The 27,509-nt window shown below is 35.0% G+C and overlaps 1 pseudogene; it reads left to right on the plus strand.

Moving 5' to 3' along the window:
- Positions 1-9,116: 9,116 nt before the first annotated feature.
- LOC145089195 (secreted RxLR effector protein 161 pseudogene) lies at positions 9,117-9,521 on the plus strand (annotated as a pseudogene).
- The last annotated feature ends 17,988 nt before the right edge of the window (positions 9,522-27,509 follow it).

Raw genomic sequence — 27,509 nt, forward strand, 5'->3', positions numbered from 1 at the left:
ATCAAGCACTTCTTTTTGCCCTGATCTCTGCTGATATAGAGTTTCGCTACAATATAATTCTCTAAAATCCAGAAAAGTCTCAGAAATCGGACCAGAGAAAAAATAGAGAAAGAAGAAGTCGGACCAGAGAAAGAATAGAGAAAGAAGATTGCGTGTGATGAAAAATGGAGAGCTAAGCCTCTATTTATATGCGATTTTGGGGATGCGTTCTGCGTGTTGTATCCAGACATGCCATGTGCTAAGGAAATGTCTTTCCTCTGCCTCGCTTCCATGTGTCGCATTTTCTATAGTACACGCATTCCTTCTAAAGTTGTGCGCTCCGCGCGTACGAGATTTAGTTTTCTTCTAAAAATCGTATCTTTCTCATACATGCTCCGTTTGTGATGTTCTTTATATCCATACATTGTTAGTGATTAGGGTTTAGGCCCCGACCCTTTAGGGTTTAGCCATTAGCCTTTAGGTGTTCTCTATACATTCTTATGTAATTGTCTTTTGAGAATCTTTCAATCCTTTATTCAACAAGGTATCAGAGCTCTAGGTTAAAACCCTACTGCTGAATACAACCCAGAGTCACCGCCTTCCACCTCCGACGACCTTCTCTAATAGTCATCGGAGGTGTCTTTATTATCTTCCATATTTTTCATTTTCTTTTCTTTTCCTCCTAAATAATAAAATACCCACCGACACCAAACTAGAGCTCTTTCTTCGGTTTCTTCCACTGCCTCGTTTACTTCTACCTCTTCCTCAGATGACCCCTGCCTTTGAGCCTTCTACCTCCTCCTCGGCTGGCCACTTCTTCATATCTCTTTTCCGATTCATCCCCTTCTGATGTTATTGTTGCCTGCCTCTGATGACACCTTCTCCGTTGGGTAGTCTCTGATATGTAGTCGTTTCTTTCTCGCTGCCTTTCTCCGGACTCCTTTGCTGCTGGTTGCATGATCATCACCGTTGCCGCCCTTTTCTATTTTTCTACAATGGAATCAACTATTGCTGACACTTCTTCTCTCTTCTTCTATCCGACCACCAGTTGATGTTAGCCGCCATTGCTAGAGCTCTACCACCGCCGATGCCGCTATCTTCATCTAATTTTTATGTTTTTTTTTGTTTATTTTCTCCAGTTTAATCGTCTCCACCCGATTAAAATGTGGGGGGATGTTAGTGATTGGGGTTTAGGCCCCAACACTTTAGGGTTTAGCCATTAGCTTTTAGGTATTCTCTATATATTCTTATGTAATTGTCTTTTGAGAATCTATCAATCCTTTATTCAACATGCATAGCTATCAACAAGTACAACAACTTTCATTTAGGATCCGTCGGCTAATTCTTAGTATATTTTTAAATAAAGTTTTATTTTTAAAGGGCTTAGACTATTAAAACCAATATAAAAATGATAACTCCTTCTTACAACATCTGTTCTTGACTGTCTTTATATCAACAACTTCATATTCACGAGATCTTGAATTCCTGTTTAGATTTTTTCAGCTAACACTCAAATGATCTTAGTTTCGATTTCAGTTTCGCACTCTGTCGTACCAAAACTTCGAAAAATCATAACTTCCTCATATAATGCCAAATTTAGGCGTTCTTTATATGCACGCTCTCGATTTTATGACGACTTAATGAATAATTTGGATAAAAAGTAATACATTTCTACTATGAATTTTATAAACAAACGGTTTATATTAAATCCTAATAAAGGGTGAAAACTGGGTGTTACAACTATCCCCTACTTACAAGGATTTCGTCTCCTAAATTCTATGCCTAGTGCACCTAGACGTCATCTTATTGGAGTTTATCGAGATCAACTTGTGTTTTAGCAAACATTGTCATATCGATATTCTCCGTAGAACTTCTTTTTCTACTTTATATGTACTCCCGAACTCCTCGTGAAGTCTTCCAAACCCAGGAACTCATCGGTCTGGACTTCCAGAATTTATGCTCTACAACTGACGATCACCTTCAGATGTACAATGTTGATTTGTAAATTTGACTAGGAACACTGCCGACTCATTACGATGCGATTAAATAAGGAAATGTTTATACGACGTCCTAACTAAATCCACCTTCCAGAACATGACCTTATTAAAGGCTTATGGTATATCGTTCTTACTTTGTGTCCTACAACAACTTTCTACATTATACCCTTGAAATATTCGTGGACCTAGATTGTAAGAGGTTTTCTCTACTTAGTTCAGGTGTTTCAACATCCTGAAATTTACTACAAGCTACTGTAACGGCTTTACTAGTACCAAAGCTCTAGAACCAATGCTCTAATATTGGCGACAAACTCACTATAAGGCTTGCTATTTTCCAACTTACAAGCTTATAATGAACACTAGGTTACCAAAAGAATTCTTACAAGGCTGCAACTACTTTACCTGTATCAAGGTATATATACTGATCTAGCAATTCATTTTTATGCCTAGTCAGGCCACATCGTGATACTATCCTATTAATGGGATTAGGATGCTAGATCGCTCTTGTCGTCATCCGCATCGAGCCTGAAGACTCACGATCATCCCCTCGGGGGTCTTAAAGACTCACAACCATTATCCAACAGTCCTAAAGTAACCTAATCATCCTCTTTCCTAGATGTCTATTAATCACAAAAGGTCTCTACTACATAAAATTTTGAGGTTAAAACTGATTTGAAGTCCTTAATCTACAACGTATGGATGCTAAAGTCTACCTGTCCCCCAACATTAACCTACAAGTGCTATAGTTTGACTATAGTCTTTCATCAACTCACACTTACTCCTTTAAGAAATACTAATAAAAAACATCATCTACCCCAAAGCATAAAATAACACTGATGCATACACAGTTACACTTGACGGTTTATCTAACATTACCCTTAACTGAACGAATATACCTAGGAAATTTACATTAGTTGCTTACGACCCTTTTGTGTTCTCTACCAACTGAAACCTTTCATATTAAAGCTTGAACAGCTGCCTAACAATATTCTACCATCTTATTATATTTATAATTCTCATAGGAAATCCTTAGATCTTTTCCTTGCAGGTCGATCTTTTATTGATATCTGACGAGGCATCTTCACAACTGAGACTCCAGCAACTACTATTGCTTATGGAAATTTTACAACCGATTCACTCCTAAAATTAAGCACTTTCCAGTTTACGCTAGGGATTCTTAGTTAATCTTAACTGTTATTTATAACATCCAGACCCTCTGGTCGAAGCTGGATCAACAACTTGATCCACTAATCCTATTATGTATATTGTTGATACACTTGTAACCCTTGGAAGGTATTACCACCTCTCTTAACGGACATAGTCCATCCCAAATGACCTCCTCTTAGGCGTCCCTTATTTTACCTACAAGCACCTGAGATGACGACTTGAAATGGTTGTATGACAAAAACATTTTGTCCGTTGACCTCGATCCTACAACTGAAATTCCTGGCACGAGATAACCGAATCCTTTTTATAGTTTTAACGAAACTCTCTAAGTCGTGTATATGTCTTGAGTACTCAACGTTTTTTGGATTAGATGTCTAAGCTCATAACTATAATTGGTATATATACTAGAATTGATAATAGCACAATCCTTTTGGCTTGCCCTCAAATCTAGCAATTGGACAAGATGATTTTTAGAGAGATATATTAATTTATTATGTGATTAATAAATGAATTTAAAAAGTTTATTAATGTATTATGAAAATAATATATTAATTAGAAAAGCTATTATTTAAGTAATAACTAATCAGAAATTAATTAAAATTAATTTTGGGATTAATAGAATTAATAAAATGTGTAGGGTCTAAAGTGCAATTGTTCAATAGTTGAACAAAAAACTCCAAAACCTTCCACCATTAGGGTTGGCCGGTTTGAGGGGATATTCTAGGGTTTCTAGAATATCCCATGTGGATAAATAAGGAATGAGATACATACTAGATTTGAAATATTAATTTAATATTCAAATCAAGGTTATCTAGGGATTCCTTGGACCACTATATAAAGACCCTTAATCCTTCTATTTTCAGCCACTCATACCTCTATAGAGCTAATTTAACTTCTCCCATCCTCTCTCCTCTCTCTATAGTCTTCATTCTTTCTAGTTTGGGTGTGAGCTATTAGAGGTACGAAAAATGTGGTGCTTGGTTCCAAAAGATCTACATGTTATTTTCTATGATAATAATAAGGTATGTAAACCTAAACCTATTATGACTTTGGAAACATACCTAGGGTTTCTAGGATTTCTTACCTGATGTTCTTAGTTATAGATTCAATAGTGAAAACATAGATCCTTAGGTTGCATGTAAACTTAAGGGTTTTAAGTTTATTTGTTTTGCATAAAACCTATCAGTGATATCCGAGCATTTGGTTTTTTTTCAATAGAGTTGCTATAATTGTTGAATTTGATCAATTAGGGTTTATAGAAATTAAACCCTAAAAGGCCAAGAACTTCTACTACGGTTAGGGTTTTTCGAAACCTTAGCCCATTCCCCTTGGATTTCGAAATTATGGTTAGGGTTTTGAAACCCTAGCCTTCCTCCCTAATTTTTCGAAAATGGCTAGTTGTTAGGGTTTCCTATTTTAGATAATTGTTAGTTTAATTTGATTAAAAGGGATAATTATAAAATTGGATAACTCCTACACCCTCATTTTCGAAAATTAGAGGGTTATGATTAGGATTAAATTATTTGATTAATTTAATTAGTTAATACGTATTTGATTTAATGTTTTAATAAATTGTTAATTAATAGATAAATATAGTAATTCAATTTCTGGTTTATTTTAAATTTAAATTAATTAATTATTAATTTTCAAAATTTAGAAGTTAAATAAACCTAGTATTTTGAAAAGTTTAAAATACACCTTATATAGAATATATTAAATGTTAATTACTATATGTATCATATTAAGTCAGTCAAATCGCTAGTACGCCTCATTCACGAAGCCATACTATAATGGGAGTTTAAGGAAACGTCCTATAAAATGACCGTCATTGGGTATCCATTCTTACCTACCGCTCTATTGTATGATGGAGGATCCTTAGCCAAATGGAATTGATAGGACAACTAAATCTCATTAAAAGTATAATGTTATTAAAAGTACTAGAACCTTTTATTAAAAAACCCAAATCTAGTTACTTTAGGAAAAATGTGAATTAGTATGCTAACCCATGAAATTGCACATTACACTTTATAAGTCATTAGTGAAGCGTATGTGGTTAACCAACACACTAATAAGGACTAATAAAGAGTTGTAATGGGTATCTCATAAATTATCATTGTTTATGGAGCATGTGTGGTTTACCAGCACATCAATTGGGATGATAAATGACAATGAGGTTACTAAGAACATTTGCATGGTTATTCACATCTTGTTTGTGATCCTCGGTATCCCAGTCACAAATAGAAGAGTATAATATGATACTAAACATGTCATTAAATAGTTTCAATGGATCTGAAAAGACCTAGGAATTTCATTTAATTTCATTTGTTTTCCGGTAGAATTGGTAAATCGTCATTTACCTATCTTTATAAAATTTACAATTAGATTAAGGCATCCTTTTTCAAAGTTGTGAATTACATAGTTGGGTCATAGCCTTAATATTTTATTTGGGTTACTATATTAAGGATTATTCTTGTCTAACTAAAAGACATTCTTTTTATAGATGTCGACTCTAGCTTATGCTTCTGCTTCCTCCTCCTCTAACCACCATAACTTTTCATTGTTGTGCATCTGCTCAAAGGTGACATTGGGTAGCACCAACTACAACGACTGGACGCACAACATTAAAATGCCCCTTCATTTCGAGAACAATGATTATGTCCTTGAGAAGGAACTAAATGAAATAGACCAAGAGATGTCACTTCTAAAAAATTAGCCGCCTACAAGAATCACTACGATGGTGCGACAAAAGTTGCTTACATCATGGTCGCCACTATGAACATTGATTTGTAGAGATTTTATGTGGACTACTCGCCCTATGAGCTGAACAAGGACCTTGTGGAAAATTTCCACAAGTGATCTTGTCAAGAAAGGTACGAAGTTGTCAAATCCCTCATGGCATGCAAGATGAAATATGGAGAATCTATCTGTGGCTACATACAGAGAATGCAATGATACATGAAGTGCATTGTTAGGCTAAATGTGCATTTTGATGAGGAGTTGGCTATTGATATAGTCCTAAACTCCTTACCAGGTTTTTATGATCAGTTCATCCTAACCTATCATTTGAACAAAACTAAGACCACCTTCGCTCAATTGCACAACCTACTTTAGACAGTTGAAGCAGGGATGAAGCGAAAAAGTTTAGCCTCTACTCGTGCTAGTGGTCCTGTTCTGGGTATTAGACAAAGAAAGGGGAAGAAGAGGAAAGGTCCTCCTAAGCAGAATTGGAAAGTAAAATCTCATGTTGGGTTTTCAAGCAATGGACCCAAAGGTAAGCCCATTTCTGACATTCCTTACACTTCTGATCCCAAAGAACCCACTTGCTTTTACTACAATGATAGGGGGCATTGGAAACGAATCCTCCCAAAGTATCTACAAGACATCAAGGATGGAAAAGTGAAGCCATCTTCTGTAGGTATATATATATATATATATATATATATATATATATATATATATATATATATATATATTATTTCATCTAACAACTCATCGTCTTCTTGTTTTTGGGTACTTCATAAAGGATGTATATTTCACGTTTGTTATGATTTGCAGGGGCTAAGGGAACGTGAGGAGGTGGAGCACAGAAGGATGAACCTGATCATGGGGAATAAGTGATCTTCTCCTGTTACCAAGATTGGAGTTTATAGTCTAGTGCTTAGTAGTGGTGTTTGTTTTGTTGCTACTCGTCAGAGATGACACGTAACATTATTTCTTTTCATGCTTTATTCAGACAACATTATAGATATTCATTTAGTGATATGAATGGTTCTATTTCAGCTTATAAAAATGGTGTTTTTATATTTGAAGCTTTACCTTGTGATGGTGTGTATGAAATTGTGACGTGTATTGATAATTTAGGCAATAATGTTTTTCATATTGATTCGACTAATGTTGTAGACAAAGCGTTATTGTGGCATTGTCGTCTTTGACATATCAACAAGAAATGCAATGCCCAAATCCAAAAGGATGGAGTGTTGGAATCATTTGACCTAAGGTCAGATGATACATGTGAATATTGTCTTTTAGGAAAGATGAAAAAATCACCATTCATGGGATCTTATGAAAGAGGTGAAGGTTTATTGGATCTCATACATATAGATGTATATGGACCCTTCCGATCATCCACAATTGATGCTAATTGATTCTATATTACTTTTATAAATGATTATAGCAGATATGGTTATCTCTACTTAATCATGCATAAGTCATAAACCTTTGAAAAGTTCAACGAGTTTAAACATGAAGTTGAGAATTAGTTAGGTAGGAAGATAAAGACGCGTAGACCCAATAGAGGAGGGGAGTATCTTAGTATCCAGTTCAACGACTATCTAAAGGAATGTGGAATAGTTTCACAATTTTATCCTCCTAGGACACGACAGTTAACTGGTGTGGCTAAGAGGCGTAATCGGACCTTGTTAGAAATGGTTCGTTCCATGATGAGTCCTATTTCTCTTCATATTTACTTCTGAGGGTATGCCTTAGAGACAGCCGCCCACATCCTCAATCTTCTCCCTACAAAGAAGGTTGCCATAACACCTTACGAGATGTGGACGGGGAAATTTCCCTTGTTAGCACATATCAAACTCTAGGGTTGTGACGCTTTCGTGAGACGAAAGACTCATAACAAGCTAGCAGCTAGAAGTGAGAATTATATTTTCATTTGTTACCCAAAGCGGTAATATGGATATTTGTTCTATAGACCTAGTGAGAACATGGTGTTTTTAGCACAAAGAGGCGTATTTTGAGAAAGAGAGAGAGAGAGAGAGAGAGAGCGAGAGAGAGAGAGAGAGAGAGAGAGAAAGCTCATATTCAAAGAGGACAATGGGAGTACCATTGACCTTGAAGAAATTCTAAAGTCAAGGAACCTTAGAAGATACTAGCACTCAACAAAAGGAAGAAGTTCCTGTTAAACCGATAGACAAATAATTACTTCTTAGGTATTTCAGTAGAGTTAGCATGCCACCTAAGTTCTATGGCTTTGATATTACAATAGATGGTGACACGTTTGTTAGTGATAGGACATTGATAAATTTAGATGAGCCGGCTAGCTACAAGGAAGCAATGGTAGACCCTGAGGTTGCTAAATGGAAAAAGGCAATAGACAATAAGATCAAGTCCATGTATGACAACCAAGTTCTAAATTTGGTTGATAATGTACCAGGTCGAAAGACAGCTAGGTGCAAATGGATCTTCAAGAAGAAGAACGACATGGATGGAAAGGTACATACTTTCAAGGCTCGTCTGGTTGCAAAGGGATTCACTCAAACCCCTGGGGTTAACTATGATGAGACCTACTCTCCCGTATCCAAGATAAAATCTTTTAGGATAATGCTCGCCATAGCTACCTTTCATGAAAATGAAATTTGGTAGATGGATGTGAAAACTAGTTTCCTTGATGGAAAGATGGCTAAAGATGTTTACATGAGTAAGCCAGAGGGTTCTGTATAAGCAAAATTTCCAAATAGAGTGTGCAAGCTTGAGAAATCCATCTATAGATTGAAACAAGCATCTTACAGCTGGAATCTTTGCTTCCATGAGAAAGTGAAAGAGTTTGGTTTCTCTAAGAGTAAAGATGAGTCATGTGTGTATATCAATGCCAGTGGGAGTATATTGACTTTTTTTGGTGTTGTATGTCGATGACATACTAGTCATGGGAAACGACTTTCCAACTTTACAAGAAGTTAATTCTTGGCTTGGAAAATGTTTTTCAATGAAAGACCTTGGAGAAGAATACTATATTCTCGGGACAAGAATCTTGAGAGATAGAAAGAAGAAACTAATTGGGCTTAGTTAAAGTACATACTTGGATAAGGTACTAAAGAGGTTTAGTATGGAAAATTCCAAGAAAAATAGCTACTTATCTAGAGCAATACCAAATTGAGAAAGACTCAAAGCCCTAGTATAAATGAAGAAATAGTTGATATGAGTAAGGTACCTTACGCTTTGGCTGTAGGGTCGATCATGTAGGCTATGACAAGTAATCGCCCTGATGTGTCCTTTTCCTTGAGGAAGGTTAGTCGTTATCAGGGAAATCCTGGTAAATTTTGTTGGACAGCGGTTAAGAACATTCTAAAGTATTTGCGGAGGACGAAGGACATGCTTCTAGTCCTTGATGGCGGTGATAAATTGAGAGTAAGTGGGTACAGTGACGCCAACTTTCAGATAGATAGAGAAAACTTTCGTTCTCAGTCGGGTTGGGTGTTCACTTTAAATGATGGAGCAGTAACTTGGAATAGTTCCAAACAGGACACGGTGGCTGATTCAACCTGCGAATCAGAGTACATAGCTGCAAGTGAAGCATCGAAGGAATCAACTTGGTTGAAAAACTTCATCAGAGATCTTGGAGTTTCAGGAGCCAATGGAATTTTTCTGTGATAATGAAGGAGCGGTTGCCTTCATTAAGGAACCAAGAGATCATGGAAAGTCTAGACATATCGACAGAAAGTACCATTACATCAGACATAGGGTAGAAAAAGGTCACCTCGTCGTGAAAAGGGTATCATAAGAAGAGAATCCTACAGATCCTTTGAAAAAGGCTCTGAGTTGGGTCAAGCATAGTCAACATGCCTGGAGCATTGGTCTGAGAGATGGTATTAGTTTTAGCAGTTAGATAGTTATTTTGAAACATGTAACAAAATAAATGTAATTAATTTTTGGTGATTAAATAATGGAGAATTATTTGAGTTTGTTGACTGCCTTTTGTTAATTGTTTATTCTTGTGATTCATTTTGCATGTTCTACTTCCCGAATAATATGACTATTCCAATTCGACAGTTGGTCCTACTTTTGGAAGTAAGTAGTGAATTAAGATTGTCGTGAACTGAATCATAGATTGTCTAAGGGAGTTAGAAATAATAATAGTATTGCTGCAATATTCATGAGCACAAACAAATGGAGATTTAAGTATTGGATAAACCCATGCTCAGAGAATTAGTTCATGGATTCAATCACGACTAATTCTGAGACGATAATATCTTATGATCTTGAAATAGAGATATATGAGGTGTATTTTACAAGTCGTTTGTACATTAATAATATGCAAAAAATCAGGAACTTGATGTGATAAAACGTATTGTCATGTATAATTTCATGAGTAAAGGATGCAAGCATATGAGTCAATGTTTTTCCATTCTTTTTCCCCTGACAGGAAAAGTGATATCTTTGGGCCCCTCGGTGATTTGGTGTTGACTTATAGTGATGCTCCTAGACATGACTAAATTGATGTGTTTAATTAAAAGTCCTATATCATCACAAAGCAAAAATCGGAAAACAAAGTCTTGGACAATGAGATTGGTTCTATTACATGTCTCATTTTCGAATGATATATTGCAGAATAGAGAATAATATGATCACTTAGCTTAGGAAGCGTATCAGATTGAGTTAGAGTTCGACAACGCTTTTTGGAAGCTACAATTTATTGGGCAATTCAGAAGTTATACTGGCAGTTATAGTTACACACTTATCCAAGTGGGAGACTGTTGGATTAGGTGTCTAATCCCATAACTATAACTGGTATATACTTGAATTGATAGTAGCATAATCCTTTTGGGTTACCCTCAAACATAGCAATTGGACATGATGATTTTTAGAGAGAGATATTAATTTATTATGTGATTAATAAATTAATTTTAAAATTTTATAAATATATTATGAAAATAATATATTAATTAGAAAAGCTATTATTTAATTAATAATTAATCAGAAATTAATTAAAGTTAATTTTAGGATTAATAGAATTAATTAAAAGTGAAGGGTATAAAGCGCAATTTTTCAATAGTTGAACAAAAGGCTCCAAAACCTTCCACCATTAGGGTTGGATGGTTTTTAGGGGATATTATAGGATTTCTACAATATCCCATGTGGATAAACACGGAATGAGATAAATACCATATTTGAAATATTAATTTAATATTCAAATCAAGGTTATATAGGGTTCCCTTGGACCACTATATAAAGACCCTTAACCTTTGTATTTTCGGCCATTCATACCTTCATAGAGATAGGTAAAATTCTCCCCTCCCTTCTCCTCTCTCTATTTTCATCATTCTTTCCAGTTTTGGTGTGAGCTATTAGAGGTAGGACAATTGTGGTGTTTGCATCCAAAAGAACTACAAGTGAAGGATTCTTGTTATTTGCTACAATAACAATAACGTATGTAAACCAAAACCCTATTATGATTACAAAATATACATAGGGTTTATAGGGTTTCTTATTTGATGTTCTTAGTTATAGGTTCAATAGTGAAAACATAGATCCTTAGGTTGCATGTGAACTTAAGGGTTTTAACTTTATTTGTTTTGCATAAAACCTATCAATATTTTCTATGGAAAACTATAAAATCTATTGAATTCCTTATCTAACTAATCTTCTACTGCGAGGATAAATCCCTTACAGGTACGAACCTATATGGTTCTCTTGGATATCTGAGCCGCACTTGAGAATTTGGCCAATTCCTAAATCCTATCAGACACTTGGGAGAAAACACTAACCTTTCCTTGAGAAACAAAAAACTCATAGCCTATGGGTATTCTACGAGAAGACATTCTTCTTCTTTTCACCCTAAACTAAACTAACAACCTCCAACTACTTGTGTTGCAACTCTCCTTGACCTCGATGTTGAAATTTAATGTCGAATTGGCCTTCACACTTTCGCCGGATGAGTTGGTTCTCCTCCACTTGGGTTTGACCCATCATCTGCTGGTGTTCATAACTGATTGAAGTCCAAGATGGCTTTGTTTATGTGATTCTTAGCTCCTTTTGACATTGTAGAAACTCATGATTGTCATTAGGGTGAGCATTTGGATCGGACCGGACTGAACCGGACCAGACCGACTCTCAGGCTAGACCGGTTTCGGAGAATATTGTGGACCATGGACCAGACCAGATGAGACTTACTAGTTCCAAGTCCATTTCTGGTTCAAGTCCGGGTTTTCTGGTTTTCGGACCCGTTTGGACCGGTATAACTTTACATGCATATGGTACAACTTGTTAAAATGTGTTTTTGGGTTTGATACAACTCTTTAAAACAAATATGTTGATGGGTTTGACATGCTACAAGTCGTTAAAATGAATACTTTTTTGGGTTTGATAAGATACAACTTGTAACAATGAATATGTTTCCGTTTCTTGTGCCCTTTGTACCGGTCAAACTTTGATTGTTTATACTTTATACCATTTGTTTGAAGGATTGTAACTCATTAATATAACACAAAAAACAAAAAAATTATAGTCTAAACTCATCTATAAACTCTAAATTACACGTTGGAAAAAACCACGTGTTAATTCGACTTAAAGCAAATAAGATATGCCTGTTTAAACAATTCCATAGAATACAAAAATTTAAATTTCTTGTTGAAAAGTTGAATTATTTCAGCTTTGATATCTCATCTTTGATGGATTGTAACATACTGAATATAACACCAAAAGCAACAAAAACTATATTCTAATATCATTTACAAATTCTATATTACACGTTGGAAAAAAACCGCATGTCGACTTAAAATGAATGAGATATTCTTGTTTAAAGGGTTTTAGTGAATACAAAAGTTTAAATTTCTTGCTGAAAAGTTGAAATGTTTCAACTGTGATATCTCATCTTTGAAGGAATGTAATTCATCGAATATAACACTGAAAATAACAAGATTATATTCTAAAATCATATAGAAACTCTAAATTACATATTGGAAAACACCGCATGTCAATCAGACTTAAAATAAATGATATATGCCTATTTACACAATTTCACAGAATACGAAAGTTTAAATTTCTTGTTGAAATGCCGAAATATTTCAGCTTTGATGTCTCATCTTTGAAGGATTGTAACGCATCGAATATAACACCAAAAAACAACAAAATTATAGTCTAAATTCATATACAAACTCTAAATTACACGTTAGGGAAAACCGCATGTCAATCGGACTTTAAATGATTGTGATATGTTTGTTAAAAGAATATATCACAGAATACAAAAGTTTAAATTTCTTGCTGAAAAACTGAAATATGTCAACTTTGATATCTCATCTTTGAAGGATTGTAAATCATTGACTATAACTCCAAAAACAACAAAATTATAGTCTAAAATCATTGACAAACTCTAAATTACATGTTGGAAAAAACCGTATGTCAATCCGACTTAAAACGAATGAGATATGTGTGTTTAAAGAATCTCACGGAATACATTTTTCTTTAAAATAAGCCGATCGAAAATCATTTTTTACCCGAACCGGTCGGAGCGGACCGGTAAAAAAAGCGGACCGGTTTCGCTGAAATTCTAGAACCGAGAACCAGCCATGGGGTCCAAAAAAAAACGGTCCGGTCCAGTCCGGTTTGGTCCACAAATCCAAATGCTCACCCCTAATTGTCATATCCAATGACTTTCAACATTCTCATCGTAACATTACTTATTGTGCCTACAGTAAGTGTTCTCGTTGCATAGCACAACCAAAATAGGATAAGGTTGTGACAAGCACAACATTGTTTAGAAACGCTCTAATGCACTCGCGTATCTAAATGGTGTAAGTGGCTATCACTAACGTAGTTGAATTACTAGCAACAACGGCTGTTGTTGGATTCACTCTATCTTTCTCTTTTCTCTGGGACAATCACCATTCCGCGTTCCAGTTGTCACCCTTGTAACGATCCTCCTAACACCTCTAAAGCACTTGGGTGAAAACGATCGAAAGAAACTCACATGTGCGTTTCTATACTAGCCACAACGATCATAGCTTCCCTAGTCTCTTGCGCTAGAATCAATATGTATGAACGTTGATGTGTATATTTAATGCACTAGTTTTTTTATTTATAATTCCTAGTTTATTGCATCAAAACCACACCTTATAGGAAGCGAACAAGATCGAGTATAATATAGTTTTGATAAGCAAGGGTGTTTAACTCAAGGGGAACGGTAGTAAATTAATTTAGAATGTTTGATTATAGGTTACACAAAACACACGAAAGCAGTAAAGAAAGATTTTATGGAATTACATCTCAAACAATTGATTAAACAATAAATCTCGATAAACTAAAGGAAGACAAATCTCTTTAGGTACTTTGGTTTAGACAAATTACATCTTAAAATCATAGATAATTGCACACACATATTTATTTATTCATGTTCACCGATTTCTAAAATGATTAGGTTCATGTTCACTATTACTAATTCTTTAGCAAGCAAGTCAATTCAAGCAGTGATTAGTTGATTAAACTAACGAATTTCCTAGTGTTCAGTTCGAATCAAACAAGACTTGTAATAATAGTTAATCAAATTGGTTGGTTCAATTAACTTATATGTGGTTGGTCATTACACATGCTTACACATTAATTTACTTATTTCCTAGTTAACCTTAGGTTATGTTCCCAACACTATGCTTACAATCTTGTTTCCACAAAACCATAAGATTCAAGTAATCAAGCAGATGTTCATACAACTCAATATACTTAGTCATCAACAGAAAATAGTTCTCATTAACACATAAGGATCTTTTAACAAGCTTAACAAGATTAATTAAACACGAATAAAACAATCCAAATAGCAATTAATCCTCAAAATCAAGGGTTCATCTAATCGTAAAAACAAAGCAAATGGTTTTAACACCCAAATCAGAAAGTAATTGCATATAGAATCATGTTTGAACGCTAACTTGTTCAGAACAATGAACCAAGTGATTACCGACAGGAATCTGCTCTCAGATCCATTAGATCTTCGCTCATGTCAGTTTAATGGACTTCCGACCGCGTCGTAGACCCTCAAAACGACTTCTTGGGGGTTTATAATCGCATGAATTAATATAGGGTGTAAGATTTCTCATTAGGATAATTTTTGGCTCTATTTGTAGTTTTCAGCATCAACTCGATGATTTTGGACACCAACTCGGCGAGTTCTTCATTAAAATCCTGTATTCCCCAAGTCAGCGTCAAGAATCACGAAGCTTCTATTCAACTCGACGAGTTTGTGATAAACTCAACAAGTTCTTTGGGAATCAACATTTTCTCAAAACACGAAAGTCATTCGAAATTATTTCTAATTTTTAGAACATTTTGAATTACGTCAATCGGAGATACGAGTCATTAGATATGGCCAAAACACTGACGAGCGGTCAAGCTGTCCTACAACATCCTTTTTGCATCTTTTTAGCTCCTTTCTCCTCATTTTGCATTCCAAATCCCATTTTAATTGTAATTTAACATTTCAATTCGTATTAAGTATCTTTTAGTTCTAAATATCATAAAAACAAAGTATAAAATAATAAGAAAACATCATAAATATATGCATAAAATAGACGTTATCAAACCTATTCGCCGATGGTGGTACTTGAACCTACAAATGTTTCTTCATATTCCGATGGAACTTCAGTCCCACTCCCAAGTCATACACTCAACGTCTAATGGAAAAACACACATACACACATGTTCCTTATTCACTCATCCTATGACGTGGTTTCTATCACAACTACAGTATCGGACCGAACGATCATATCTTGACTTATGGGTTTTGAGCATTACAACACTCCTATGGTGTACATGCAACCCTAATGCTTTGGATCTAGGTTTTTCTCAAGTTATACACGCAAATTAACTATCCAAAGCAAAACCCTAGATCTAGCATACATAATTTCGAAACTCATATATATATATATATATATATATATATATATATATATATATATATATATATATATATATATATAAAGGTTTGGAAGATTACCTCACTTGTTATATTGTAATAATAAGAACAATCCTTGCTTGATCTTGACTTCTGAAAGCCTAGTGCCCCAAGTGTTGAACCTCTAATGGAGTCATAAACACTCAATGCAAGGGATGTTTTGGAGAGATGTTAGAAATCGGCCAGAGTTCTTCCAAAGACAAGAGTCGCCGAAAATCCATGCATGAGGGTCTTTAAATAGTCATAGCTGCTAGGGTTTTCAAGTAGAAACCCTAATTTCCTTGCTTAGGACTTAAGTAGTCCATGGACCTCGATAATAGAAGCCTTCGACGAATTCTATACGGCCTCCTAAAGATTTCTTCCAGTCCTCCCTTAGGAGTCCATCAACCCAACTTTGCAACTATCAATGATTTGTAAAACCAGTCCCTCCATTATTAGTTACTTCCTTCAATCCCAAAATTAATATCAAATTGTGATTAATTACTAATTCATAATATGATTTGAAAATAGTATATTAATCTTATAATATATTAATAAAATCATTCTGAGTACGAATTTATTATTCATATAATAAATTCTACTCTCTCTCTCCACTAGTCATCCTATCAAGTTGCATGAGTGAAGACAACCCAAAAGAAGCATGCTACAAATCAAATCAAGTACATACCAAATATAGTTATGGACTTAGACACCTAATACAACAGTCACCCACTTGGATAAGTCTAATAACTATTCTTGCAAGTATGACTTCAGAATTTGACTATCAATCGTAGCTTTCAAAAGTTGTTGTCAAACTCTGATCTTATCAGTAATGCGTCCTATAGATAAGTGATCAAACATTCCTCCGTTCAACAAGATATCATATGGAAATGAGAAATAGGTTATAATCATTCTCTCTATCCAAGGTTTGTTTCCCGATTTCCGATTTACGACGACTGACTCAGACTATAATTGAAAACATCAACTTGGTCCATGCTTGGCCAAGCGCTTAGGGTGTCACCATTAAATATTTGAGGGGCCCACAGATATTGCTTTTTATCCCATTTAGGGTAAAAGAAACGGATAAACTTCGAATCATATGCTTGTACTATTTACTCATCAAATCACACACAACAATATGTTTTATAACATCAAGTTACTGATGCGTTTACATACTATCAATGCGCAACTGACTTGTAAACAACAACTATATGTCTTCGTTTCAAGAATATAAGATATTATCGTCTCACAATCACTCATGATAAAATCCATGAAGTGATTCAAATGAGCGTGGGTTTAATCTAATACTCAAATCCTATTTCAGGAGTACTCATGAACACTGTAGCAAACTTGTTTATGTCTAAGCATTAAGATAATCTACAGGCGAATTCATGAAAGTCTTAATTCACTACTTACTTCCAAAGTATTAACGACTATGGATGTTTGAATAACCTAGTTATTCGGGAAGTAAAACATGCGAAGTGAAACACAAGAATAATCTAATCTAATATGGTCTCAAAGCTTTTGAATATAAATAAAACACTTATTATTTAATCACCATATTAATTAGACCTTATTCATTTTTTACTGTTTCGACTAACCAACTCAATACTTGAATTAAAACAATAGTCATCCCACGCTCCAAGCATGCACACTATGTTTATCAATGGTTATTCCTTTGTGAAATAGATCAATTGAAGACATTTCCAATGATGCTCGTTTCATAATTCAAATTCTTATCAAGAGTGTAAGAATACCAAATTCTTGCCACTACTAGAATCTGTCAGAGTCTAAACTTACATGCAATGATCCTTTTGTAATTTCAAGGCACCAAAGTCACATAGACTCTGCCAATGATATTACAAAGTATTCCATTGTTACAAGACAATTCCTCGGAAATGAAGTCTCACATTCAAGGTACATACCTTGAACATCCTTCTTGCATAAAAGTTTCTAACTTACACATAAATTCTTAATATCCAACTCCCATTATGGAAACATTTCCACAATTCCCACATGACAATCTATTCTTAACAGAATCCTATGTATTCAGAATTATATCAATATGGTCCATCAATTACTATACTTTCAACTGTCCACAAGCAACCAATCCTTAGTAAACCATAGATTGTCCTTGTCAATTATTTAACAACTTTAGTCATATCTAGTTCTAGTCCTTTTTCCCTTTTAATGCGCTAGGCATTTGGAAAAATCAGAACAGGCGAATATTATAGCATATGTAATCGATCCTATACCCGAAGCATATGGGATACGATTCATAATGTCTTACATAAAGACATGATATTGGACCAGTCTCTCTTTATAATATTTCCATATATAGAATTTCCTATGTTGAAACATTTCAACATGACATTCATATACGTTCATGACTAAGTTCTATTAAAATTTCAATCGAATCTTTTAAATTCTAAATGAAGTATAAATGCTCTCTCCCTTAAGCCTTACTATAGCGAAACAATTTCCAAATTCTGCAACTTTGCAAATTTAGAACTTTGCTTCCTATAAATAGCATTGCTAACTTCCAACACTTAACATAGTTATGCTCCCACTAGCCTGAGAATTATGTTCTTATTAGCATAACAATTATGCTCCAATTAGCTTTGACATGTACCCATAAATCAGTTGGACTTTTAGAAATCAATACTACTTGACTTTCTTACCAAAGTTTAGATTTCTAATACGTGGTGCTTTGATAAGTCTTTATCTAGACTTCCCAAGCTCACACACCTTTCATTAGATAGCTTATGTGTGTGTCTAAACCTTTTCAGAACTTATTGCAGTAATTGTCAAATGTTCAAACTATTTGCGATTTCTCACAATTCGAAGTATGAAGAGGGATGTCGTAATCATACTCGAATTTGAGAAGGCGACTATCACAACTGCTTACTAAAATCTACTAGCGAAAGTATTTCCTCACAATCATTTTTCTTGAAGCAGAGAGAAACCTCGTGTCACCTAAATTTTATGGTGTATGTGTTCATATCCATACAAAATTTTCATTTCCAACCACTATCACAAGACAAGGTTCATCATGGACTGAACCTATTTAATCTTAATTTCTTACTATCTAGTAGCACAAGCGTCTACCAATGCTTCCAGGTTATTGAACAGATCACCCATACAGATCAATGCACTTTCACCAATCTGGTGCTTTGCCTTATGCAATCAATTGAGAACTCATAGATCTCACACGCATAGCCAACTTTACTGGAGTGGACACAGAAACAAGAATACGTCAACACGATAGGTTATCAACCTCAGGTCGTGTGCCAGTGATAACTAAAAGGTTTATTCTTGATTAGTTCCTGAAACTATTCAAGAGCATTTAAACTCCTATTGACCTCTTGACATATAAGATTCTAGGTTAAGGAACATTCCTTGACAAACAAATATTCAAGAGTTAGTGTGGGTTCTTATCAAGAAACACTTCATATAATTGGTCTTCGTTGGTCTTTGTTTTAGCCAAAACATTACGATTACCAATTTCAAATGTGCAAGAGTAAGAAACATTTCCACTCAACATTTGATGAGGTGTAATAAACCTATATAAAACATGTCACTCAAGGTACAACTTGGAGTAACTAGAGTATGACTCTAAAACTTGTTTTTGAAACGAAGTATGACTCATCTTCTTGATTTAACCATTTCAACAATTCTTGATTCCTCTTCTTAGTCATACAATTGCACTAAGATGTCCGTAGAGGATCAATTGTGACATGGTTCCATAATCATTAGGATGATCATAAAACATGATACTAAATTACTCTCCTTTCCTTTTAGATTGGAGAAACTTTTATCTTTCTACCCAATTTGATTCTTCTTATTCGTTTTGCTATACACTGAAACTTTTCAATGTATCAGACTTATACTTAAACTTGTAAGCATAACCATATCTATTGAACCATCAGTAAATTATGACGAATAGACTTATCTTCCTTTAAGGTTGATCTGACCAGTTCACATCAATGTGTACTAGGTCCTTTTTATCCTTCATTTGACTCACATATACATGTGAACAAGGAATTAGTCTTAATTTCCGAAAGACCAAGATTCTCATACATCACACAATACAAATCGCATGATTCCAAGTTTTTGTCCAATTGAAACTTGGGTGATGAGAATCCTTCCTCACTTGGCAAATTACGACAGTACCACAAACGATATATCCTAGAATCAAATCCATTTTCAACATTGCTAATAATAGAAATTTATAAACACCAATTTTCCATAAATGCCATTGCAAGGTAACATAAAGTAAATAAAACAATTTTATTAATAATGTGCAGAAAACTTGTCCTTACAACGCAAATACATATGAAAACTATGTTTCTAGATATTCCTAAGCAATCTATCATAACTCCTAAGCAGCAGCTCAAAAATCTAATCCTTGAACCATGGGATCGAAATCCATCTCTTCACAATCATATTCAACTTGATCTTCTTTTAAGATTCCTTTTTTCTCTTTGATCTTTCAAAACATCAAAATTCAATCTTATCACATCATGTATTAAGAATCTATAAATAGGAACTTAATAGAGTTACATAGTGGATATACCTGAAGTAGAGTCATACAATTTGACTTTACCATCCTTGTGATCTTTCAGGTAGATACGCCAGCTTTGCATCTAATGCCCCTTCTCTTGGCAATAGAAACAATTGGACACCTTTGGAATGGTACATGGGACTATCTCAGAATCAACCTTTCTGTTTCTACTAGGAAGAGAAAACTTTTCTAGACTTCCAAAGTTGCCATTGTCAATGTCCATTGAATTTTGGGAGATTGATCCTTTAGACTCTTTTGCTTGACCAGTGCTCTTCAGTATTTCTGCTTCAGCAACAACAAGCAATTATGTTAGATCAGTAAGGGTCACGTCATGATCTGTCATATAGTAGTCCTTAACAAACTAACCATATGAATCAGGAAGTGACTGAAGAACCAAGTCAACAACCAGCTCCTTTAGGAAAATGACAACCAACATTCCCAGTCTGTCAACGTGCACATACAGAGTTTCCATCTTTATGTGTGCATGCCAATAAGGCTTGAGTAACCTTGAACTTTTCAAGTTAACGAAAACGTGGGTCAGGGAGGATCACTGGAGGAGGTGGAGGAAGAAAAGTATGATTTCTGGTTCCACCAATGCACGAAGAAGGGATTGATCTTTCACCTTGATCGACACATGCAATATCATCTAGGAAAGCCTTTTCCAAAGGATTGAGGAAGACCATAGTTATCAGAACTAGACATCTACAAAAGGGACAAATTCAAGTTAGTTGATTTAATCCTTAACACAACACCCAAATGAAATATTAAGGCTAGGACCCAAAACCATAATTCACAATTCGGAAGAGGGATGTTGTAATCTAATTGTAAATTAGTTGAAGGTAGGTAAATGACGATTTACCAATTTCACCACGAAAACAAAATTTTAAACGAATTAGGTTTTAAGTGAAATTCCTTGATCTTTTGAGATTCATTGAACTTTTCAATGGCATGTTTAACCTAGATTATGCCCTTCAAGTTTGTGATTGGGATACCGAGGATCATAAACAAGGTGTGAAAAACAATGCAAACTAGCTTGGCACTCTCAATGTCATTTATCACTTAATCAATTTGCCGGTTAACCACACACGCTCCATTGATCAACGATAATTTACGAGCTACCCATTGCCATCATTCATTAGTCCCATATTAGTGTGTCGGTTAACCATACACGCTTCACTAACAACCAATAAGGTGCAATGTGCAATTTCCTGGGTTAGCATCAAATTCACATTTTCCTAAAGTAACATAGATTGGAAATTTATAAAAGCGTTTAGTTACTTTATAATTCATTATACTTTAATGAGAGTTTAATGTCCTATCTCGCCTGTTCGGTTAACGACCCTCCACTAGCCAAGAATGCAGTGGGTAAGAGTGGATACCCAATGGCGGTCATTTTACAGGGCGCTTCCTTAAACACCCCTGATAGACCAGCTTCGTGAATGAGGCCTACTAACGGTAAGACTGACCTTTTCTTATACATACATATATATATATATATATATATATATATATATATATATATATATATATATATGTATGTATGTATAAAAATTAAACTTTTAATATTATAATAGTATAAGAGTGTATTTTAAACTTTTAAAATAATAGGGTTTTAGAATTTAATATCTCAAAATTAAAACATTTAAACAAATTTTAAATTCCAAAACTTGAGGGCAAATTTTGAAACTCTTCAAAACTTCTAGATAAAAGTTAAAACAATTAAATTAGTCATATAATTTTATCTTTATCATAAATTTGACCTTTTCTTTTATTTGACAAGAAAATTCAAATCAAAATTTACAAATAATTAATTTATCACAACATCTCATAATTATCTTACAATTTGAGAATTATCTTTCAGTTATATGAGGATATTCATTACCATATCAGAAAATTCGAATTTAATCAGTGAAAACAACTTATGGTAATTATCCTAATCTAATCTTGGCCAAAAAAACCAAAAAATCTGCCAACAAACGAGTCGCCACGTCGTGTCATGCCATAACACGTCGTGTGTCCAAAAACGATTTTCTTCCAGCTTTGAACAAATCACAAATGCAGCAAATACACCATAAAAACACCCTAGGCTCTGATACCACTGATGGGTTTTGAGCATTACAACATTCATATGGTGTACATGCAACCATATTGCTTTGGATCTAGGTTTTTCTCAAGTTATACACGTACATTAACTATCCAAAGAAAAACGCTAGATCTAGCACACATAATTTCAAAATTCATATATATATATATATATATATATATATATATATATATATATATATATATATATATATATATATATATATAAGGGTTGGAAGATTACCTCACTTGTTATATTGTAATAACAAGAACAATCATTGCTTGATCTTGATTTTTGAAAGCCTAGTGTGCCAAGTGTTGCACCTCTAATGGAGTCACAAACACTCAATGCAAAGGATGGCTTGGAGAGATGCTAGAAATCGGCCAGGGTTCCTCCAAGGACAAGAGTCGCCAAAAATCCATGCATGAGGGTCATTAAATAGTTGTGGCTGATAGGCTTTCAAGTAGAAACCCCAATTTCCTTGCTTAAGCCTTAAGCAATCGAAGGACCTCCATAATAAAAGCCTTGGACGAATTCTATAGGGGCTCCTATAGATTTCGTCAAGTCCTCCCTTAGGAGTCCACCACCCCAACTTTGCAACTATCAATGATTTGCAAAACCAGTCCGTTCATTATTAGTTAGTTCCTTTAATCCCAAAATTAATATCAAATTAATTTCTGATTAATTACAAATTAATAATATGATTTGCAAACAATATATTAATCATACAATATATTAATAAAATCATTCTGAGTACCAATTTAATATTCATATGATAAATCCTACTCTCTCTCTCTCTCTCTCTCTCTCGCTCTCTCTCCACTGGTCATCCTATCAAGTTGCATGAGTGAAGGCAATTCAAAAGGACCATGCTACAAATCAAATCAAGTACATACCAAATATAGTTATAGGCTAGACACCTAATCCAACAATGACAACCTTTTGACATTAAAAATTCATAACAAGCCAAAGCCTTATCTCCATGATACATCACTAGTAAGGAAGGCACCTTCGGTCTCTTTTATCCTTCTTGTGCAAAAAAATTGATCCTTCCTCCTTGGGTCATGGGAGGTCGACATACAACTATGCCATAGTGGGTAACAATCTAACTACTAGTTGCTTCGGCCCAAAAAAAGGATGTAATTCTCCCGTCGATTATTTTGATCACTTCCTTCTTAAAATATCACGATTAAATTTGGCACTATGTCGGACAAGGTTCTCAAAACCAACCTTTTTATGTAAATCTACTTTGTTCAGACTCGATCTTTTAAGGCCACTTAGGCCCGAACTTAGAGCTATTCTCCTAGACATCACCATTCAACAGATAATGAAAGAAATAACGCAAAATGAATTTATAGTGTTAGCCAAACTATTTATACAACCATTAGTTCCTTAGTAACCTTGCGACTCTTCCCGATCCATGTGTAAGTCTTGTGCTTTGGGTAGTATAGGTCTCTACTATCTTTCACACCTACTCATACTTGTCCCAAGAATTGTCTCGCAGTTTACTTGTTACTAAGCATAGTGAATTTGTTTGACCAAGCACATAAAATAGATCTTCCTAGACTCCACTAGGACGTTGCATATCTACCAATTCCCTACCTCATTAATATATGTCCTATCAAGTACATACTATACTTCCTAGACTATCCTTCTAGGATTCCTTCCACTTCACCTGCTATTAGCCAAGGAAAAACTTCTACCCAACTATTAGTGGCTTAGTAACTTTGTGACTCTTCCTAATCCAAGTGAGAGTCATGTGCTTCGGGTAGTATAGGCATCTACTACCTTTCACACCTTCTCATACTTGTCCCAAGAATCGCCTCTCAGTTTTCGAGTCACTTCCAACACTACACACAATGACCGCTAAACATATATATATATATATATATATATGTGTGTGTGTGTGTGTGTGTGTGTGTGTCCCAACGAGCGCATACAATAGATCTTCATAGACACAACTAGGACTTTGCATCTTTACTGATGCGCCACCCTATGAATATATACCCTATCTAGCACATAATATACTTCCTAGACTCTCCTTCTAGGATTGTGTCCACTTTACCCAACAATTTGTCGAGGAAGAACTTCTGCATATATGAACTATTTTTCTGACGAATACGATTATATGCCTCTAAAACCAAATAGCTTGTTGACTGAAAGATCCGACACTACAACGGTTAGGCTCAAACTAGATCTGCACAATAGCTCTAAATCAAGAAATATAATACTATTTAATTTTGGGAGCATGCAACCTATTCTATTTGTCAAATAACTAATTAATCTCTAGATAGGTTCTAAGCAACAAATAACAAGCAAACCTCTAAGCTATAAGGCATCTTAAGTATCAGGAAATTCTATCCTGCAATTCCTGAAAAGATCCCTAGCCTATATATACTGGATGCATTTCTAAAAGTTCATATTTCAGCATACATATCAAAATGGATATTTTAGGAACCACTTTCCTTTCTGAGCTCTGAGTGACTGTAGGCATCACATTTTTTGTACTATGCTTTTTGTAAAAAGATTTATTAATTACTTAGATCCTTAGTTTAAATCTGAAATCACACGAGTGTTTATCCAATTCTCTCCATCCAGGACTTCGATACTAACTTGTAATGTCCCGATTTTCAACATAAAATTTTCATTTTTATTTATTCAATATATCAGAGTATAATTACATTATACGAAAAATATGATGCAAATGCACGTGTGTACAATTAAGCCTTTCCCATTTCACAGATCAATGAAATACCTGAAAAATATTTATAGTTAAATGGGTAAGAACAAAGCTTAGTGTGTTCCCCAAAATATCATATACCACAATACATATACATGCATACAAACAATGGCTCACAACCTTTCGCCGATGCACCAATTTGCTCACGACCTACCAATAATATGTGTATCTAGACTTATGGCCTATCCACCATTTCGTCATCAACCCCCAGGTCTATAGACTCCTAACCTGTTGCCGTTCCTCCATCAACTATCATAATAAATGACTTAAGCATATCGACATTTTCACTTATAAAGACTACCTTTTTGGCTCAATCAATACATGAACATAGAAACTATACTTTGTAGTAGCTTGATATCCCTTCATACATGGATATACATTGTAATACATAGTGTAGTGAGATAGGTCACCTGGAAAATTTTGCAGACGATTAATATATATCTGGGTAATCAAATTAGCGAGAAATGCGCCTAACGAGTATTAACCTAAAATACTATAGCATATTAGTTGATCTAGAAATCTAGTAATGGAGGCTAGATCTTTTCACAAATTCAAATGAATACCAAGAGTTCTATCAAATATGGAACAACTAGGCAGGATGCTTGGGAGGCTGGATCTAATTGGCATATAGCTTTTCTGAAATCCAACAACCAATCCATCGTCCCCATTATAGACACCTCTCTCGTAAGTAGATCAATCAGTATTATAACTAGAATCACTGATACATCTTATTTATACATTCATTAAAATGACTATGAAGGTAAATATAAGTTACACTTAAAGCGTAATAAGTGTAGCCTAACTTACATAGATTCCTAGTGAAAAGCCAAACAGTAGCGGGCAGGACCTCGATAACGAGCACTTCTTTCTGCCTGATTGTATCCTGATCGAGAGTCTTGCTAAAGTAGAATTCTTTAAAATCCCAAAAAGCCTACAAAACCGGACCATAGAAAGAATAGAGAGACAGTATTATGTGTGAGGAAGAATAGATGGATAAGCTGCTATTTATAGGCACTTTTAGGCATTTGTGTCGTGCACTGTATCCATGTGTTTTGCGATAAGTTGACGTCTTTGCTCTGCCTCACTTTTGTATGTCGCTTTTTCTATGGTCGACGCCATATTTCTAGAAGTAGTGTGTGACGCCCGTAGAAGATTTAATTTTCTTCTAAAAATCGTATCCTTCTCAAACGAGCTCCATTTTTGACGTTCTTTATATCCATGCATAACTATCAACGAGTACTACAACTTTCATTTACTCTCTGTCAGCTAAGTCTCACTTTATTTTTAAAGTTTTATTTTTCAAGGGCTTAGACGGTTAAAACCTGTATAAAAATCATAACTCCTTCATACGCATCCCTTCTCAATGATCTTTATATCGATGAGTTCACATTCACGAGATCTTTAACTCTCGTTTAGATTGTTTCGATAATAATCAATCGATCTTAATTTCAATTTCATTGTCGCGTACCATTGTACCAAAACATCAAAAAATAATAACTGCCTCATATGAAGTCAGATTTAGGTGTTCTTTATATGCACTTTCTTTCTTTTACGACTACTACGAATTCCGTGATGCTTACTCTAGTTAAAAGGTAATACATTTGTACTTCGGATTTTATAAAAAAAATGGTTTATATTAAATCCTATTAAATGATGAAAATAGGGTGTTACATATGGCCTCCTCTACAGTCAACTAAAAGGCTCGGCCTCTGGTCTTCGGGGCCTCAACCCTCCCCTAGTGGCCATCTGATCACAATAAGGGTCGGTGCCTGCACTGTCCTAGCAGCAAGCGAGGACAGTTGGCCTTCATATTGCAAATCTTATCACAATGGTAACAAAATTAAGTGCTTTGCTATGGGGGCTTATGTTGCTGCTGCTGTTGACAATAATATCTAGCAAAGTGGAACTTGCTATCACATTTGTGGCACCCAGTCCCTGAAGAATACAAACCCTCATGCACCTTCCTGCACTTTCTGCAAGTATGGGCCTTCTGGCCTCCATATCGGGAATCAACGAGCTTAAAATGCTTAGTTGCAAGCTGAGTCTAAACTGGGGTTTGCCCATTTTCTCTCCCCTCGATCTCGATCTTAATCTCTCTCATCCAAGAAAATGAATGCCACTTTAGTAATGATCGATACTGTCAAGTTGACACGAACTCACGGATCTAACTCTTGAGCATGCTCAAGTATAGTGATATCCAAGCCTGCTCTAAAGAAGCATACCACAGGAAAAAAAGGGCTCTCTCGGTACATCTTGGTGATCTCCGTCACCAATCATGTCGTCTTATTGAGATATAGATACTTTTGAACCAATCTATCGCTCTCAACCAATGGAAC

Source organism: Lactuca serriola, chromosome 2, assembly GCF_051521515.1.
Source record: "Lactuca serriola cultivar US96UC23 chromosome 2, Lser_US96UC23_V15, whole genome shotgun sequence".
NCBI lineage: Eukaryota > Viridiplantae > Streptophyta > Magnoliopsida > Asterales > Asteraceae > Lactuca > Lactuca serriola.